Source organism: Vombatus ursinus, unplaced genomic scaffold, assembly GCF_900497805.2.
Source record: "Vombatus ursinus unplaced genomic scaffold, bare-nosed wombat genome assembly UNPS02009205.1, whole genome shotgun sequence".
Taxonomy (NCBI): domain Eukaryota; kingdom Metazoa; phylum Chordata; class Mammalia; order Diprotodontia; family Vombatidae; genus Vombatus; species Vombatus ursinus.
The window spans coordinates 56,791,649-56,810,708 of NW_020948983.1; the positions used below are offsets into that span (position 1 = coordinate 56,791,649).

Genomic DNA, 19,060 nt, shown 5'->3' on the forward strand with positions numbered 1-19,060 from the left:
CACACACACACACACACACACACACACACACACACACACACACACACCCTACCCCTTCATTTTAGCTGTTAGTTCCTTTCACCCACCATCTTAGAAGAAAAAGGAACACAGAAACTTTTCTTGACCAATGACTCAATGACCGCCCTCTGTGGTAAAGGATTTCATGTGTATCAGATAGGCCCTGAAAAGTCAGAAGGACTGACTCAGGCCCTACAGAAGGAATTGCAAGTGTAGAAGACCACCATATTACTAATTTAAGAATTGGGAGATGGGTACTGGCAAGAGGAACATTGGAGAAGCTTAGGAATAACTCAGGGCATGAGTGAGAAAAGGCAAGTTGGCTTAGTACATGTCATCATGTTCCATCACAGTGGTATTGAAGGTTTCATTAAAATTTCTGCATCAAGAAAAGTTAGGGCTTGAGGTGAAAGGCTGAGCTGTGGGAGTAGGATTCTCATGCTAGTGGAAGTGTCTGTATGGGGCAAAAGGGAAAGAGATGTTGAGCTGGGAAAATAACTTGCAGTGGCGATTTTGTTTTCAGTGGCAGTCTGCTGATAGGTTTGAAGCCTTGGTGTAGCAAATCCAAGTAGAGAAATGACAGCAGATGTTAACTCTATGCATGCTTCTGTGTTTGGTGGCTTGCTTGGAAGAGATCCCTGTCTCTTTCTGTCCATTGATACTCTACCCTCCTCTTTTACCTCCTTAAAGTCCAAGTGTCCTCCAAAAAAATCATACAGCAAAGTCCATTTTTGTTAGATTTTCTAGACCTTCTGCAGCCTAGGGGATTCTCTTGCCCATTAGCTTCTCCCCCTAGAAAGTGGGCAGGATAATTACAAGAAGATAAACAGGCAAGCCATCCTTTTTTATTTTTATTTTTTTTGCATTTGAGAAAGGCTTGTGAAAGGCACTTCTGACTTAATTAAGGTTTTTATTTATGAACATTAATTTATATCCAATCCAAACCTAAAATATATATCTAATTAAATGGCATTGCACTTAATTTTGTGCTATTCCTCTTTTCTCTCTCTCTGTATCTCACACATACACACACAGAGCAATCTAAGATAGTCTCTGGGTTGTTATAAGGGCAACAAAGGTTATAGGATCTTAATTCTAGACCTGGAAGTGATGTTAGAGATAATCTTATCCAGTCTCCTCATTTTACTGATTTGGCAACTGAGGCCCAGAGAGATTAAGTCACATAGCCAACAAGGTAGCACTGACTATATGGCCTCTCACTTCAACCAGCCTACATGTGGCCAAGTGGGGCCATTGTCTCTATGACCAGTTGAGCTGAGGTTGGACTAGTACTCTTGGAGAAGTAGGTCATCCTCTGGGATAACAGGTGGCCTGGGAGGTTCATGGAGTATTGATCTTGGCAGGGTCAGTTGTAGGGTTTGTCTTTGGGTTGGGCATTCATTGCTGTGTTGTGTCGATTTAACTCTCCAGGAACGTGTCAACTGCCAGACACTTGGGCCTCATAGATGTTGCACATGTGTGTAAACAGCCTTGTCATCTTCATCAAAAAGCCTTTAGCCAGTTGTATGTGGCAGGTGTACAAAGGGAATTATCTAGACTGATTTAGTACATGTAGCATTCTCCCTATCTCAAAAGTGGCGTTGGGTTTTTGGCACTGTCATCCATGGTCCTCAGGAATAAAGGAAATAATAATAATAAATAGCTAGCATTTATATAGTGCCTATTGTATGCCAGACACTATGCTAAGCACTTTACAAATAATATCATTTGATACTTACAACTCTGGGAGGTAGGTGCTATTATTATCCCCATTTGACAGTTGAGAAAACTGAGGCAGACAGGTTAAGTGACTTGTTGAACTCAGATCTTCCGCCCAGAACTCTGCCCACTGTGCCACCAATGCTTGAGGGTTTCCTTGATGTGTTTCACTGTTGGAGTTGGCACTTAATCACAGAGTAGGCCCTCTTCTTGGCACTGTGTCCCAGCTCTGAGTGATGGTAGGTTAGCTGGTGTCTCCCTAGGATGCCAGCTAACAGTTGAGAATTCTGCTTTGGCAGTTGGATAAAGCAACTTCGTTTGCTGGCCTGCAGGCTTGGACCATCCTTTGCCTTCCCTGGCTGATGACTCGTGGCTCACCTATTGGGCCCAGTTATCAGCCCAGGACTCCCTTTGTGTACTTTAGATGGGCATGAGGGTTGGCCTCACCACTGCACCCAAGAGCGCTTCACGTTGAGATTAGTCACCACCGGTGTTTACCTCGTACAATGAAAAGACCAGCAACGGTTACAGAGCTTTCTATTTTTAGCGAGGCTCCAATGTCTGAGCTCAGCTTTCCTGTTGGTGTGGCTAAGACCCATTTTGGGATTGAAGGAGTATTTAGACATATCCACAGGTCAAAGGCAGGCAGCACTGACATCCTGTAGGCAGAGGCAGCGGTGTACACAACAGAGGGAGATGCCCTGCAGTGATACCTGGCGTGGGGGCTGCCTTTTTTGGGGTCCTAAGCAAAATCATAGAGGTATGAGAAAGTTTGTCTCTCATGTCTTCTTATTTTTTTTGTTTTTTATTTATTTATTTTGTTTGTTTTTTTGGGGGGGGCTAGGCACTCGGGGTTAAATGACTTGCCTGGGGTTTAGTGACTTGCCCAGGGTCACACAGATAGTAAGTGTCAAGTGTCTGAGGCCGGATTTGAACTCAGGTCCTCCTGACTCCAAGGCTGGAGCTCTAGCTACTGAACCACCTAGCTGCCCCTCTCACTTTACCTCCACTCTTCTCTTGTTCAATGACTCACATCTATCATTAGACCATGGTGTCCCTTCTTTGTCAATAGTCTGTGGTACTACCCTCCCACCTTCCAGTTTACTTCTCCCAGGCCTCCCCCCAACTCCAGAATGCCTTATACTCCAAAATTGTCCTTTTCTTTGCCAAGTTCTCATTTTCTTAGTTTATTAGCTAAACTTGGTAGAAAATCCTGCTGTCATCTGATTAAAGTAATTCATTCTAAAGTGTGAATGATTGATAGGCTTATAGGCATAGAAATTTATTCAACTCTTGAAGTCCTGAGAAATAAATTAGATAGTGCCCTATTCTGAAAGGAGCTTAGTCTCTAACAGAGGAGCTCAAATTGGCACATAAATTGCTAAACTAGAATATTGAAGGGAAAGAGATAAGTGGATAAAGGAAATGGAACAAGGTTTGGACAAGATCATGGGAGGGAAAGATTACTTCTGAGGGATGGAGATGGCCAGATAAGGTTTTATGGAGGAGGAGAAATTTGAGTTGGGCTTTGAAGGGATGGACAGGTAGAGTTTCTTCATTCCAGGCAAAGGGAATGATGTTTGGGGTGTAGAGTCTAATTTGGTTGGAATGTCAGGGGGAAAAGTGTGAGGTAAGACTCGAAAGGTAGGTTAGAGTTATGCAATTGAAAGGAGGAGCTTATTAACTCTAAATACCATTTAATTAGTGTAACCTAGAGGTGGGAGAGAGACATTTCTGACAGGGTTGGGGAGAGCTTCACGTTGGGCCTTGTTGGCATGTATTGTTGTTCCAGAAGAATAAGGGTCATTAGTATGGAAGCCTCTTTTTGGAGGTTGCTAACCCCTTTTTCTAAGTCTCCACATTCTCAGCCTTCCCTGTTAGACTGATTGACAGGTTTAATCATTACTCAGGGCCTTCCTCCCCAGGGCCCCAATTCATCTAGTTTTGACCAGAGCCTTTAATATTATTTAATGACAGTAGACATAGGACATACATCACACAGATTCATGGTGGAAATCAACACTTTTCTATGTTATGAGCGTCTAGGAGAAAGAAATCAAGGGCTAAGAATGCTTATTCCATTTTGGTTTGGTGTGGGTGTGTGCACTCACACCCAAACTTATTTGCATGTAACTACTTTATATTTACAGTATAAGTGTATGTATATATGTGTGTGTATGTATATATACACACACACATATATAGTACATATGTAAGTATATACTTATATCTATTCTGGTTGTTTTCTGTATTAGAAAGTAAGCTTCTTGAAGGCAGTGCATGTTTAGGTCTTTATATTTGTACCCCTATCACCTAGCATAGGGCCTCGGCACATAGTGGGCTCTTATTAAATGATTGTTGACTGTTTAACCCTCCTGCTAAACATTAGGGGTAGTATTAGAGATATTTGAAGGACCCTCATTTGGAAGAGGGTAGTCAATTTAACATATGTTATATAGTTCAAGTCAGCAAACATTTATTTAGCATCTGTGCCTTGGTTTCAGGACCCTTTAACAATTATTGGGGACACAATGAAGAGCTTTTTGTTTATTTCAGTTATACCTGTTATTAGAATACTATTATCAGTATTCTTATGAAAGTAGTTTTGACCTTGACTGTACAAATTCCATTCTCCCTCGAAGGGAGTGGAATTCTAGGTGTAGGGAAGAGATTGAAAAATCAAGTGGTGCCAGATTGTGGAGGGCCTTGAATGCTAAATTTGAATTTTACTTGGTAGATGTGTGGGAGCTATTGAAGAGTTTTGAGTCATTGGAATGACATGATTAGATCTCTCCAAGATTGATAATTCATCTCTTGGGCCATCACCTTCCATCCTCAATAACACACTCCTTTTGCCTTTCTTCTTTATATTCACTGTGACCTCACAGTTCCAGCACTCTCAGTCTTGCCCGTTGACCACTCCTGCTCTGGCCTATCGTCCCTATCTTCATAGTCTTAACCCTATTGATGATCAGTTCAACCCAATCCCATTAGCTAGGTGTGAATTCCTAGCCTCTTCCCCTCTTATCAATCAAGGTTTGCCTAGCCCCAGCTGAATTGTCCCTGCTATCCAACTGTTCTTTTCCTCAAGTGGTGTTGAATGCCAATGACTGGGTTAACTACAGATTTATGTTATCTGATCTCAACTGAGATCTCCTTTTATTCTTCCCTGATGGACTCTGTCCCATTCTCCACGACAGGGACTCCAAACCTTCTCTCCTTAAACCGTGACCTCTCTGATACATATCAGCAGAGGACCCCCTAGACCACAGAGAAAATTCCATCCATTTTAAGTTCTTCCTCTTCTTGGCCAGACCTTAAAACCTCCCCTATGTGTCTTCTATTCTTTCCTCCTTTGCTCTAGTCTCTCATGAAAAAGTGGCCCTCCTGTTTATTGGAGCCATCCCTCTTCTTTTGATATCCCGTCCTAACTGTCTAAAATATGTCCCCTCATTCATTCTTTCTTTTTCTCTAATCTTCAATCTCTGATTCCATCCCTGTTACCTGTAAATATGCCCAAACGCCCTGATCCCTTAAAAGGAAAAAGGAAAAAAAAGAAAAAACAGTTGGTCCTGCCCTCTTCTTCTCAGATTATCAACCTGTATTCCTGCCCTCCCCCAGTCCCCTTTCAGAAACTCCTAGAAAAGCATTTTCTGTATATGCCTCCATTTTCTTGGCTCTCACTCACTTCTACACTCCTTGCAACCTCCTGGAGACTGAAACCATTGTGCCCCAGGTCACCAACAATTGGGGAGACAGTGGATTTAGAGTCAGGATCTGGATTCAAATCTCAACTCTGCCATTTGGTACCCTTGTGATACTTGGATAAATCCTCGTGTCTTTTTTCTTTTTGGTCTTCGTTCTTCTTGACCTCTGCAGCTTTTGACATTGGCTAACATCCCCCTCCTCCCTTGGCATCTTTGATGTTGCTCTGTCTTGGTTCTCTCTCCTCCTCTTCAGGCTTTGTTGCTGGGTCATCATCTCCTTCCTGCCCATTAAGTGAGGGCATCACCCAAATTCTAGCTATCTCTGGAGACTAGGCCTCTATTTCCAGCAGCTTGCTGCCTGTCATCATCTAGGTGTCCTGTCAACATGTCACCCCAAAATGGCTAAAACAGAACTTTCTTCTTAAACCCATCCATCCTCCAGACTTCCTGATATTTCTTGGTGGTACCTGGAATCCATCTAAATGCACAGATTCACAGCCCTGGAATCCCCTTTGCTTCTTTTCTCTCCCTCACCCCTGTATTCCGTTTAGTTGCCAAGTCTCATTGATTCGATTTCCACAAACACCTCTTTTCTCCTTTCCCTTATTTTTACTTCTACAGCCTAGTTTAACCCTCCTCACTTTCTGCCTGGACTAAAGTAGTAACCTTCTAGTTGGTCTCCCTACTTCTAGCCTTTCCCCTCTCCAGTCCATCTTCCAAACAACTGCCAAAATGATACTCAAAGTGATGAAGCACAGGTCTGACCATGTCATTCTCTATTCAGCAGTCTTCGTTGGCTCCTTGTGGCCTTTAGGTAGAAAAAAAGCCTTAGTTTGGCTCTTAAGACCCCCCCCCCCCCCCCCCCCCCCCCACAAAATCTGGCAACCATTTCTCTTTCCAGTCTTATTTCACTTCCTTTCAAATCCTCTCCATTGCATTAATACCTGACCACTAGTTGTTCCCTGTACATGACATTGGGTCTCCCGCGTCCTCACCTTTGGACATGGTACAGGTTATTTGCCATGGATGTGGTGCTCTTCTCTCATCTTCCTTTTGGAAATTCTTAAGTTTCTTTCAAGGAACAGTTGAGGAGCTACTTTTTTTTTTAATTTATTCAGTTTTTAATTTAAGGTCTAAAACTAGCATTTCCGTGATACAGTATAATTAAAAAGGTGATTGTACGTGAAACTGCAAATCTGTTATGTACAACTTGCTATTCCTTTTATATGTATAATAAAGTTATATAAACTTATTTTTTTCTTTTTTTTCCCTTCCCTCCTCCCACTCTAGAAATGGCTACCATTAGAAACAAATATGTATATACATGAAAAATCATTCTGTATATACTTCTGTTTATCAGTTCTCTTTCTGGATGTACACAGCATCTTCCTGTCAGTTCAGGAGCTACTTTCTACATGAGATCTTTTACTCGTCTCACCCCCAGCCATATACCACTTGTTAATATTGTCTTTCTCTTGGCCCTAGGGGGCTCTCAGAAGACTCCAGGCAAGTGGTACAATCCCACACTAGGGGTAGCAGTAGGAATAGAAGAGGCAGGAATGTGAAAGACAATGTGCTGGCTGAATCACAGGCTCATTGAAATGGGAAATTAGATCATATTTACCTGACATCATTTACAGATGCCTTTTATGGAAGAGTGATCAGTGGGACTTGGTGTGAGATTGGTGTGAGAGGAGAGAAGAGTCAGAAATAATTCCAGGGCTTCAAACACAGGATGAACAACAGTGTCAGCCAGAGAATAGGACTAGTGAAATTAAAAGTTGAAGACAAGTTCTTAGAGGAAGATACTAAAGTTGAGTTTGAGGTGCTTGTGGGAAATCCAAGTGTAGTTGACCTTTTCACAGGAGCATGGATGTAGATCCAGAAAGTACCTGAGATATCTCGTAGTTCAAGTTCCTCATTGTGCGGATGAGGAAACTGAGGCCTAAAGAGGCTAAGCATGTAGGTGATAAGTGGCAGAGCTGAGATTGCACTGTGCCACTCTGGGTCTACAGCTTGGGGGAGAGATTAGTGGTCGGAGGTATCAAATTAGGAGTCATTTATCATCTGTGTAGAGTTGAAGCCGTGAGAATTGCTGAAGGGAAAGAAAAGAGGAAGAAGGACAGAATGTTGGGAGAATAACCCACTTGAGGGGTTGGGAAAAGGTTGAGGAATTACAGGGGGAGCATTGAGGGGCAGGACCAGGAGAGTGTGTGTGTTAGAAGCCACAGGAGGGAGCATGCAGAAGGGGAGTGGGTGGATAGTGATGTCAGATGCTTCAGGAAGGCCCTAGGAGGATGAGATTTTTTTAAAAGGGCATTGAATTAGGCAATTAGGAGATCATCTATGACCTTTGAGAGAACAGACAGGAGCCAGATGGCAAGTGGGCGCTGAAGAGGTAGAGGTTTTAGGGTTAGAGTTCTTAGAAGCATTTTGTGAGTGAAGGGGAGGAAAAATGTGGGATGGTAGCAGAGAATTTTTTTTAATTGTTGGGGGAGATCAGCTTATGATTATAGGCAGATGGGAGAAGAAAGGGAAAGAAAGAGTACCAATTAGAAGCTATCATAGTGAAAATCTGGTCTCAAACATTTAATCTCTGTACCTCAGTTTCCTCAACTGTAAAATGAGGATAAAAGTAGTACCCACCTCCCAGGATTGTTGTGAAGGTCAAATGAGGTAGTATTTGTAAAGAGCTTAGCACGGTGCTTGGCATGTAGTAGCTGTTAATACGTGCTTGATCCCCCACCCACCCTTTTCCTTCATAGATGGGTGGCAGAGAGGCCTCCCCCTTCTCCCCCACTCCCCACCCCCACCCCATGGTGCCTTACGCTTTCTGTCACTATGTCTGTGAGGTACCATCATATATTCTTTGCCCCATTTAGCAATTCAGGCCATACTTCACAGAGTGTGGAAAGTTTGTGATCTTAGAATTTGTCAGCGTCGTTGCTGGGAGTTGCAGTTGCTAAGGAGAGCACAGTTGCAGCCCTTAGTAGTCACCCCTTTGAGTGGCAGGGTGACTCCATGCATGAGGGGTTGGGGAGCAGGGGAAGGAGAGTCTATGTAAATTATAGCAATGTTTGTGAGGTGTCAGGGGCTTCCTGATGGCTGTTCAGTACCTGGAGGTGTACCCACAGACTACATAGATTTGACGAGGTTTGGGCTGCCTGGCCCAAGGATTTTTGTCTTTGGATGGCCCAAGGACTCTCCCTCCTGCCAGATCCCCAAGGTCCGTGCCTCTTGACAGCTCCCTCCATGCCTGTTATACTCCCTACACTTTCCCATCCATGGCTCCCAAAGACACCTGGACCCCTCGATTACCTCATTAGTATCCCTGGCATTCCTTTTCCATGCCCCTTTTCCATATAAGCACCAGCACCATCCTCACTCTGTTACAGGGTCCCTAAGGACCCTTGCCTGCTTTTGCTAAAGCATTACAATAAACTTTTTGCCACTTGACTAAGAGAAGGCTTGAGTGTTTGAATTCATTCCAGGCAATTCTGCCATGGTATTCTCGGGGTCCCAGCACCTTGTCAGACTTAAGCACACTTGGTCAACAAGCGTCCACTTAGCTGGGTATTAGATTTAGGGATGTGCTACTCTCTGGGTGGGGTACTCTCTGGTGCCTGATCAGTTTGTCCATTGTCCCTGACTGCAGTTGGTCACAGACGTTGGGGGCTAGTGTCAGTTGGCAATTGCTAATAAGGTTCCTAGGGCACAGTGGCCCAAACATTTTCCCTGAGGTGTGTGCAGCTTTGTTGACACTTGTTAATTGTCATTAAGGGAAGGGGTGGGTGTGTACCCCTGATGGAGGAGTGGGGGAGGAGAGGGTCCAGAAACACACTTTTCTCTGCCTGGGCAGTTGGAGTATTTGGCTCCTTATACTGGCCGTATGATGAAAGGGGGTGGTATGACTGAGCCTCTTCAGGAGAGGCTGATTTAAAAGTGTGTGTGTGTGTGTGTGAACTTGGAGTATAGAGTGACAATATGTGACTAAATGTAGACTGAAAAAAAGCTGCTTTTTCTCCTTTTCTTGCAACTCCCATATTCTAAATGCTCAGAAATCTCACTCAGAAACAGAGTTGGGTTCTTTAAATATTTCTCTAATATTCAGAGTTAAAGATCTAGGCGGCGTACCCACAGGAGTTACCCCAGATAAGGGGTGGGCCCTGAGTTCCTGGGCCAAGTCAGAATTCTTTGATGAGGCTTGTGCTGACTTTCCTATTTCCAGTTTTGATCTGGGGCCTAATCTCCACTGATAAGTGTGGTAGGTACAGGACATAAAACGTGGGCCTCACTGTCTCCTTTCCTCCTCTGTGTATCTAAGAAATTGTCTCCTGTTCCAAAAATAAGACGAATTTTGGATCTTGCAGCAAGCCTCTGCTATTTTTTACTTTTGCTTTGATCAAGGGGGAAAAAAAAACTTTCCCTTCTTAAAACCACAAAATTGCAATTCCTGGCTAACAAAGAGATCCATTCTTCACACGTTGCTAGTTTAGTTGGTGTTTCTGTAGCTAGGAAGTTAGAAAGGCCAGGAACGAAGGGGTGGGGATGGAGGTGGGGTGAGGGGAGAGGGAAAGGCAAAGGTTATCTCCATGATCTTGGAATGCAGACTTTGCTGGGCTCACTGGGGGAAAGGCTTCTAATGAAGCAGCTAGCAGACATTGCAAATGGGTGGAAATAGGACTTCATGCCATTGGTTCTTTTGTTTTTGGTTAGCTTTCTTTGTCCAAGGTTTCATTAGACTTTTCTCAGAGCCAGTATCCAACAAAGTAGAACCTTATTCATTCAGATTTCACGGACCTAGAAAAAGACATTTTGAATTAAGGGTGTAATGAGGCCATCCAAATAACCCTCAGACATTCTTTCCTCCTCTGATTCCACCAAACAGGGGGTTCCTCTAGAAAACACAGTGTGCTGGAGACAGGGGTTGGTGATGAGGTTTGCCCTTTGAAAAAGTTTTCCTTAGAGATCTAGAATGTAGATTCTCAGTTACTGGTTAGAGCAGGGTTCAGCGAGCAGCCTTTTAAATGAAGGGTCTCAGCAGAGACATAATGACCTCAGTAATGAGGCAGCAAAGAAGTTGTCCATTTAAAATCAGGGCTTCATTGATTTCTTTACTATAATATAAAGAAATTGTGACACCCAGAGACTTCCTGTGTTAATACTCTATGATAAAATAAAGCATATTTTTTTAAAGAAAATATTTTTAAGTATAGGAAAAAAAGGAATGGAAAAACTTGACTAGGTGACTGCTAATTCACTCCTTATATTCTGTTCACTATTGAACTGCTGGTGTTGGATGTATGATTTAGATCTGATTTAAGTCAGATGAGCAATGCCATTCATTTGGAATTCTTTGAAGCTGTGATTTTATAGTTCCATGATTCTAGGTTCCAAATTCATAGAATTATGGATAGAATCTAGCTTACTTCCCAGTTGGCTGAATCCCCTCTATGGTGTCCTTGACCTGCAGTCAGCCAGCCTTTACATAAAATACCTCTAGTGATGAGTGATGGGGAACTTGCTGCTTCACAAGACATCCCATTCCATTTTGGAACCCTTCCATTTGTTGGAGCACTGTCATGGAGGTGAATATCTCCATGTGGTGACCCTTATTCTTCTGATGTGCCAGGAGTGAGCATCTTCTACTGGTCTTGTGGGGTAGAGGGTGGGTGACTGTCACAAGGATATAGAGGAGGGATTGAATAACATCTGGCAGCCTTCATACCTCTTTGAGGGCGTGCATGCCCATAGGTTGCCGACTTTCTTAATTGGAAAGAGATCTCTTAGTAATCAGGTAAGGTAAGCCTCTCAGAAGAAAAACTTGTACCTTTCTGTGCCAGGGCAAGGTGTGAAGCATAGAAGAAAAATGATAAAAAGTTGTATTTGTCTTTCTCTCTATTGATAAGGACCATTTCTTAGACATTGATTCAATCATCCCCCCTTATTTGAGATACTTGGTTCTAATGATGAGCTAGTTCTTGCTGCCTCGCATATGGGATAATGGAATTAGAGTCAGAAGACCTGGTTTCCAATCCCACCTCTTCCATTTACTGCCTGGGCTACTTTGGGCAAATTCAGTAACTTTAACCTTCTTTGTACCTCAACTTCCTCATCTGTAAATTAGCAGGCGTCCAAGAACCCTTGTGGCCAGTAGTTTAACTGTCATACAGACTTCATCACCCAGGAAGTTTCCACATGGAGACAATTCCACGGAGCTCATTTCTCTTGGTTTTCTGCTCAGACTTATAGGGAGCTGACAAAGTGGTGTTGTGGAATGGAAAGATCATGACATTAGATTGAATCTAAAGACTTAGAAGCAGGAAGACATGAGTTCAAATCCTGTTCCAGATACTAGCTGTGTGACCCAACACAAGTTGCCTCAGTGTCCTGACATCTGGAAAATGAGGATAATAGTAGTATCCACCTCACAAAGTTGTTGTGAGGATCAAATGAGTTAGCATGTGTAAAGCACTTTGTAAACTTCAAAGCACTATATACATGCTATTACTGTTGTCATAATTATTATTTGTTATTATTATGATTGTTATTATTAGCTGCCTAACTCAATGAACTTAATCAAGTAATTTCTCCCCTTAGGAGTTTCAGTTTCTAAATTTGTAAAACAAAAGAGTTGGATTAGATGGGTTTTTTGGTCTCTTTTAGCTCTAAGACAGCACTAAGCCACTAATAAATAAAGTTTTATCATATTTAAAAAATTTAAAAACCATTCTTAGCTTGGCGAGTCTCCGGCTGGAGTTTGCTGACTTCTGCTCTAAGAGCCGTGGACTCTTGTGGCCTTTTTCCTCTTGCAGTGGCACAACATCTTAACTTGGTCATTCACATTGTTCTTCTGTGCACCTCGAGTGTTGTAGCATGAAACAATAGGGGAAGCAGAGGTATGATGAGGGTTAGAGGAGGTGGGGCGTATCCTGAATGGCCGGCAGCCATCAGGTTCCAGCTGTGCTCTCCCAGGGTCAGCAGACAAGCCTTCCCTGAGAGTAAGCTAAGGCAGGAGTCCCCAGATGTTGCCAACAGCAATGAGTCTGACCTCAGACCTTCTGGTATTTTAATCCCAGACCTAACAAATTGTATGAAGCAGCTCAAGGTTGGAAAAGCCTCTGTTATCATTCCTTCTCCTCCCTCATCCCCTTCCCAGTGCCCTCAAGATAGTGAATCTCACACTCTGAAAGATAAGTTATCAGTGTCTGTGGGAAGGCTTTTTTCATTTTTTTTCAATTTTGCATTTGTCTGTAGTCTGATTGCTTTGGGGCTTTGGGCTGGTTTTCCTGGCTGAGACTGAGTGTTTAACTTTGCTAGGGCCAAGAGTGTTTGAAACATGGGGGCCTGAGCTGTGGACACTTAAGTCTAAAATGTGATAAAGTAGCCTGGCAGGGTCCTATGGGTACATGTGAGGATAGGGCTGAGTGTTAGGGCTTTGCATCTTAGACCCAGAATATCAGTTCTGGAAAGATCCTCAGAGGTCATTTAGTCCAAAACCCCCCCTTCCTCTCCCATTCTGTAGATGAAGAACCTAAGACTTGGTTATGGCTTTTTCCTTAGTGACAGAGCCAGTATTAGAATTCAGTTCTCTAGACACTAAGCCCAATACTCTTTCAGTCTGTAGGTGGTATAGTCTTGGGGACCCTAAATCCTTTTTGGGGTCCTTGTGCATCTCTGTTCCTGGGGAGCCATGGTGGCATCAATGCTGGATGTCAGCTAGAGGGAGGGGGGCTTGTGGTTGATGAGAAGCAATGAGTCACTCGAAACATGTCTTATATCCCATTTTATGCCTGTTTATTACCTATTTCTTAATCCAGACAACTGTAAACTCCGTGCAGGAGATAGATAAATATGGATAGAAATGAGGGATGTAGGGGGAAGGGGCAGAGAAATTGACAGACAAGTGGTTGTTGGTCATTTCTTTTTTTTGTTTCCCCATTCAAAAAAGCATTTATTAAGTACCCCTTAGTTGTGAGACGTAATGTTAGGCCTTGAGGACACTCAATTATGCAATGTCTAACATTTCTTAGTTGATGCTGCAGTAAACCCTGTGCAGATAAGAAAGGGGGACACACACACACCGTTCTAGAGAGAGATGGAGGGAAAAATAGGGAGAGATCTATAGAAATACAGCTAAAGAGAATGAAGCTTAGAGATGATTCACATCGATAGATGGGGTTCTTGAAATATTTTCAGGATCCATGCGAATGTTCCCTGCATTAATAACGTATCAGCCCCTCCATCATGGCCTCCAGGGAATAGCCTTTTCCCCATCCCTCTCTTCTGAGGATGCTGTGAGTGTGAGAGACTTGTCCATGTCCTCCCATCAGTTCACCAGGAGTCCACCCAATGCGCTAGGAGCCTTCCTTCATTTCTCTTGCCGTTCTGAGTCTTCCCAATGAAACATGTGGACTGTCTGCTGTCTTCCAATTATCTCTCTCTATGTGATGAGCCCCCATGTTTTTATTAGACATTTCTTTGTTCCTAATTCCTAATTTGTTCTGTATTGTAGCCTGCTGAAGGCCACCATGCACCCTGCATTGATTACCTTTTGAGTGTTATTCACTTTACAAACTGTCATCTTTCTGGGTTATGTATAACAAGTCACAGACCCCACTGGTTTCTTTAACTGGACTGTGTAAGTTCCAAGGTCCCTTTGGTCTAGTGATTTCTGATTCTATCCCAAGTCTGTGCAGATTTAAACAAGATCATAGGCTATTAGGTCTGGAAAGGACCTTAAAGATTATCTGGGTTTAACTCTTCTTCCACTTTTCACTAAGGCCCAGAATATAAGAGTTGGCACGAGGCATTATTTGATCCTTTAACAAACGAATAATATAGTAATTGCCCAGCAGATAGTAGCCGTATAGTAAATGTTAGTTGTTGTTAGTGGTGGTGCTGATCCTGCTGTTCAGTGCTTTGATTTCGGAGAGGGAGAGGTGACTGTGAATTAGAGCAGGGTGGAAAGTCTTCATAGGTGGTTGCCTTTCTGAGAGGTGCAGTGGACTCGATTTCTCTTTCTCTGAAAGGCTCTAGTAAGAACCAGAGCGTGTTTTTTTTAAATCCAAGTATAAACCTGACTTTCAGGTTTCCATCTCAAATACTTGAGGGAAGTCCACAATTTCCAAAGGAGTGGCTTCTGGAGTCATTCCTGATTGCTTCCACCTCCCCAAGTGTCTGTCTGTCTATTTGCCTGCCTGCCTCTCTCTGTCTCTCTCTTTCTCTGTCTGTCTGTCTCTCTTTTGGATGGCCCCCCTCCCCATTAGGATACAGCACACCATTTTGAGGATATGACTGATGGCAGACCATTCCCTCCTCTGAGACAGAGACAGACACAGATATACGAAGGGATGAAACCTGGGGATCAGGAGATGGGTGTCCATGCCCATCTGAAAAGTGAAGGCTGCTTTGGTGATGCTAAGAAGAAAGCTAAAGACACAGCTCGGAGCCCCTTCCAGTGTGTGAGGTTGGAGCTTCCTGGCCTAATTGTAGCCCTGAGATAGCCACCTCACCCCGTTTCTGCTGGCATTTACTTCACTCCAAGTTGGGAGAAAACTAGCAACTCACCTATCTGGATCCCCATCATTCCTCAGCAACTTGCTGCATGAGTTGTCACAGGGAACCCAACAGGTTTTTTTGTTTTTTTTTTTAAGGAGACCTGAAATTCCAGAAAATGCATTTGGTTGCATCCAACTTAATCATAACCATCTGACCCTCCGGACTTGCTTTGCTCCCTTTCTTCTCTTCCATTCTGACTTCAGGTTTTCTGGCATGCTTTGCTCAGAGCAGTCTATAACAATCAGGGCTTCGCTAGAAAGTTTTCTTGTCAAGTTTGAGAGTCTGTTGCCAAGAGCTACTTCCTTGATGCAGAAAATACATCCTGAAGGTACTTTGTCAGATGTTTTTATATTAAACATTTTCCCTCTATAGCCTTCGCCTGCCAAAGGGAAGCAAGCACACATCTATTTTCCAGTTTACTTTTTGAAAATAATTCTCGATATTCGTGGGACGTTTCCCCAGCCTCCCCTTTCCCAGAGACCCACAGCACTCCAGTAAACCTTTAAATGAGACCTGGTGAGCCAGACAGAGCAAAACCGCGGGGCCACAGAATGCAAAACAACAGCGGCTGTAGCAGCAGCAGCCAGGGCCCCCCCTCGGCCCATCTTAAAAGTTTCTGTGTTAATAAAAACAAAGTAACCGTGTCTGGAGCAGACATCAAAGCCACCCTCCCAGACTACAAGGTGAATCATTGCTCAAACAACTAATTAATCTTTAAAAGGAGAGCTAGAGAAGCTCCATGATGAGGTTCTAACTAATTTTAATCTCGAAGGATGTTCTGGGGGATGGGTCAATGCCAACCTCAGGGCACGGGAGTCAAGCTGTAGAGCCTCAGGAAAAAATCGGGGCCCTGGAGTACCTCATGCCAAGCAAGGCGTGATGGAGTATTACAGGTGCCAGAGCTGGAGGCCTCGGCATCTCTCCTCAACACAGACCATTTCCCTAACTGAGAATTTAAGACTGTAGAGGTGACACATCGTGATGGACTTTCAGCCATGAGGCAAGCCACGTGAGTTGTAGAGAAGGTCCAAGTGTTTCTGTGGACACGATCAGTAGGTGATGTGGGCAGCACTGAGTCGGCCCAATTTCCCATCGACCATCATGATTTAATAGTGATCCTAGCCCAACACTTATTGCCCTATTAGTTCGGGAAATGGTAGTTAAGAGACCTTGGTGATTACACATTCAGGGTGCTTAGAATGGGGAGCTGGTAATGGCACCAGTAGCAGAGGCAGCCATTGGTAATATTTGGAGGAGAAAGGGGCCTGTGTTAGTGGGGGAGGGTGGGGTGTATAGGGAGGTGTGTGTTAGTGTGGGAGGTGGTAAATACAGGGTCTAAGAGGAATAAGAATTACCATCTATCTACCTAGTGCTTTCCAATTTGCAAAAGCCTTAATAGTTTTTTTACTGTACTAAGACTTTTGGGACAACCTATATATTATTTTATTTGCACCTCGGAACAAACTGGTGAGATAAATACTATACAGGTGGCATTAGTATTCCTGTTATGTGGATAAGGAAACTGAAGATCAGAGACATCAGGTGACAGCTTGTAAATGTCCAAGGCAGGATTGGAATCTAGGTCTTCCTTACACCAAGAAGTCCCAGTGCTCTCTCTGCTATTGACATAGATTCCCTATTATTTTTCCCTTGTCCTCTTTCTTTTCTCTCTATCTTTTCCTGCTTCCAAACACTAATGCTATCACTTAGCTCTCTCAGGTCATTGAAGAAAACTGGAAAATACTTTCCAAAGTAAAGAGACTGGGGGATAGTGGTTATTAAAATATTGGATTATTGGCCACTGGCTATATCTGTACAGTTTTCTTCAAAAGCATAAGCACAGCATTTGGAGTCATAAGAGATGAGTTTGGATGTTGCCTCTGTTATTATACACTCAAGGAAGCCACTTCAACTATCTGGGCCTCAGTTTCCTCATCTGTAAAATAAGGTCAGAGGGATCTCTGAGGTTCCCTCTGGCTCTAAATTCTATGTAACTCCGTGGTGTAATTAGACAAAACACCCTCTCAAGCTCATGTCACCCACATAATTACCTGCAGACTCCCAGAAGGAAATGGGAAAAGGAAGGCCTATCATATATTTTTAATAGTGATGTCAAACCCAAATAGAAATGGGGCTCATTAAACCATACACAGGGACACTGGAAGTCTGCATATTTATTGACTTAGAAAACCACCTATTAACATTATCTATGTTCTACTGGATTTTTATTTTTATTTTTTTAAGTATGTCCTAATTTGCACTCTGGAGTAGGCCGGCTGCTCGTGTTTGATGATTCTCATTTAAAACAATTAATGGAAACAACCGACGACTTCCCTAAAATCTGTTTTTGCCCTGAATTATCCACCACACAACTATGGCCAGTTTATCCTGTATGTAGCTTGTTTGTACATAACTATTTGAGTGTTGTCTTTCCCTTGGACTGTGAATTCCTTGAGAATGGGATTCCTTTTGCCTTTTTTGGATATCCAGAACTTAGCACAGTGCCTGGCACATAGTAAGCCCTTAATAAATGCTAGTTGACGGATTGACAAACCTTGGAGGAGAGGCTTATTTATTCTATGAGGAAGAGGCTGGATTCAAGCCAACTGGGAGGAGGAGGAGGGGGATAAGGCCAGGAGGAATGGATAGAGACAACCCTGACTCTTAAGAGTTCCTATTTTATGTGTATGTAAGAGAGAGAAAGGAGCAGGAGATCTGGAATGCCTTGTTATTACTGCTGGCTTACCTCATTCACTTCCCCTTGCTTCTCGGTGTTAGTCTGCGTGCCTGCCTGCCTGCCTGCCTACCCACCCCCCCACCCCCCGACCGGCTGCTGCATTTGGGGAAGAGTCTCAGAGCCTGTAGGTACTTTGCCTGATATTAATCCAGCTGATCTAAAGCCAGGCTTTGCAGAAGTGTAGACAAGGTTGGGGCACCTCTGCTACTTAGTAAGACCTGGCCTAGACACAGAAAGGAACATCTAATAGAGTGTCTGTAGTCCAACTAGTTTCTCCCAAATAAAATTGGTTTTCCTCCCTTTTCCAGGCACCTGGATATTTCCGTAATTTTCTTTCCGTAAGTCCCCAAACTCTTACTGCTTCTCTTTTAATAATCCATGCTACTCTCCTTAGAATTTGTACCTAATATCCTTTTAACTCCTTTCTGCCTAGCTTAATACCTAGGAGACTTGTACAGAGGATGGAATGGTAGTATAAATCCCATTTAGGATGGGTGGTCTGCTAAGCTGGTTTGGGTTAGGCCAGGGTAATTAATTAAGCGAGCAGCCATTATTAATAGATTTAGTATAATGAATAGAGTACTAGGCTTGGAGGCAAGGAGACCTGGGCCGTCTCAGACATTAGCTATATACAACCTTGACAAGTCATTGAACTTTTCTGAGCCTCAATTTTCTCATCTGTAAAATGGGAGTGATGATAGCAAGTACCTCATGAGGATCAAATGAATTAATGAACCTTAAAACACTACATAAATCATATTGCTTTTTATCTTGATCTCATCTTTATTTTTGGTGGCATTCACAGAGAAATGGCCCTGGGACAAGTTGCTAGCCTATTATTCTTTTATGTTTAATGTTCTGTGGACTTTTACATGACATAACTTCTTTTCATAATCAAATGAGAATATGAGGGTATAAGCTGGTCTTCTGTAGGCCCATTGAAGGCATCTTTGGGAATGTTCCAGTAGCAAACTGGGTAATAGGGCTAGTATGTACCCTATCCTATCACTGCGTGGTTTTGATTTCTTCTGTAAGGTTTCCATACCTCAAAAGCTTTTCATTCACCTAGCTTGGAGATTTAGGAGCATTTAGTACGGTGACATCTATTTAAAAAGATTTTTCTGAAATTTTCTGGATCAGTGTTGTGTCCAGGTAATTGTGGGCGATGGTTTTAGGCTATGATGATGCTGTGACTCTAGATGGCTTTATTTGGCAAATTTTCAGGGATATTTTGAGGTTTGTATTTGTAGGATGGGGCTTTGTTATCTGTTAGTTTATGAAAGCTAGGGAGCTTCTGCTGTATGATTCTAGCCACTAG

At 43.1% G+C, this 19,060-nt stretch overlaps 1 protein-coding gene across 1 annotated transcript in view; it reads left to right on the plus strand.

Annotated features, from left to right (window-relative positions):
* SMAD6 (SMAD family member 6) overlaps window positions 1-19,060 on the plus strand; it is a 110,375-nt gene that overhangs the window by 16,653 nt on the left and 74,662 nt on the right. The window lies entirely within an intron of this gene.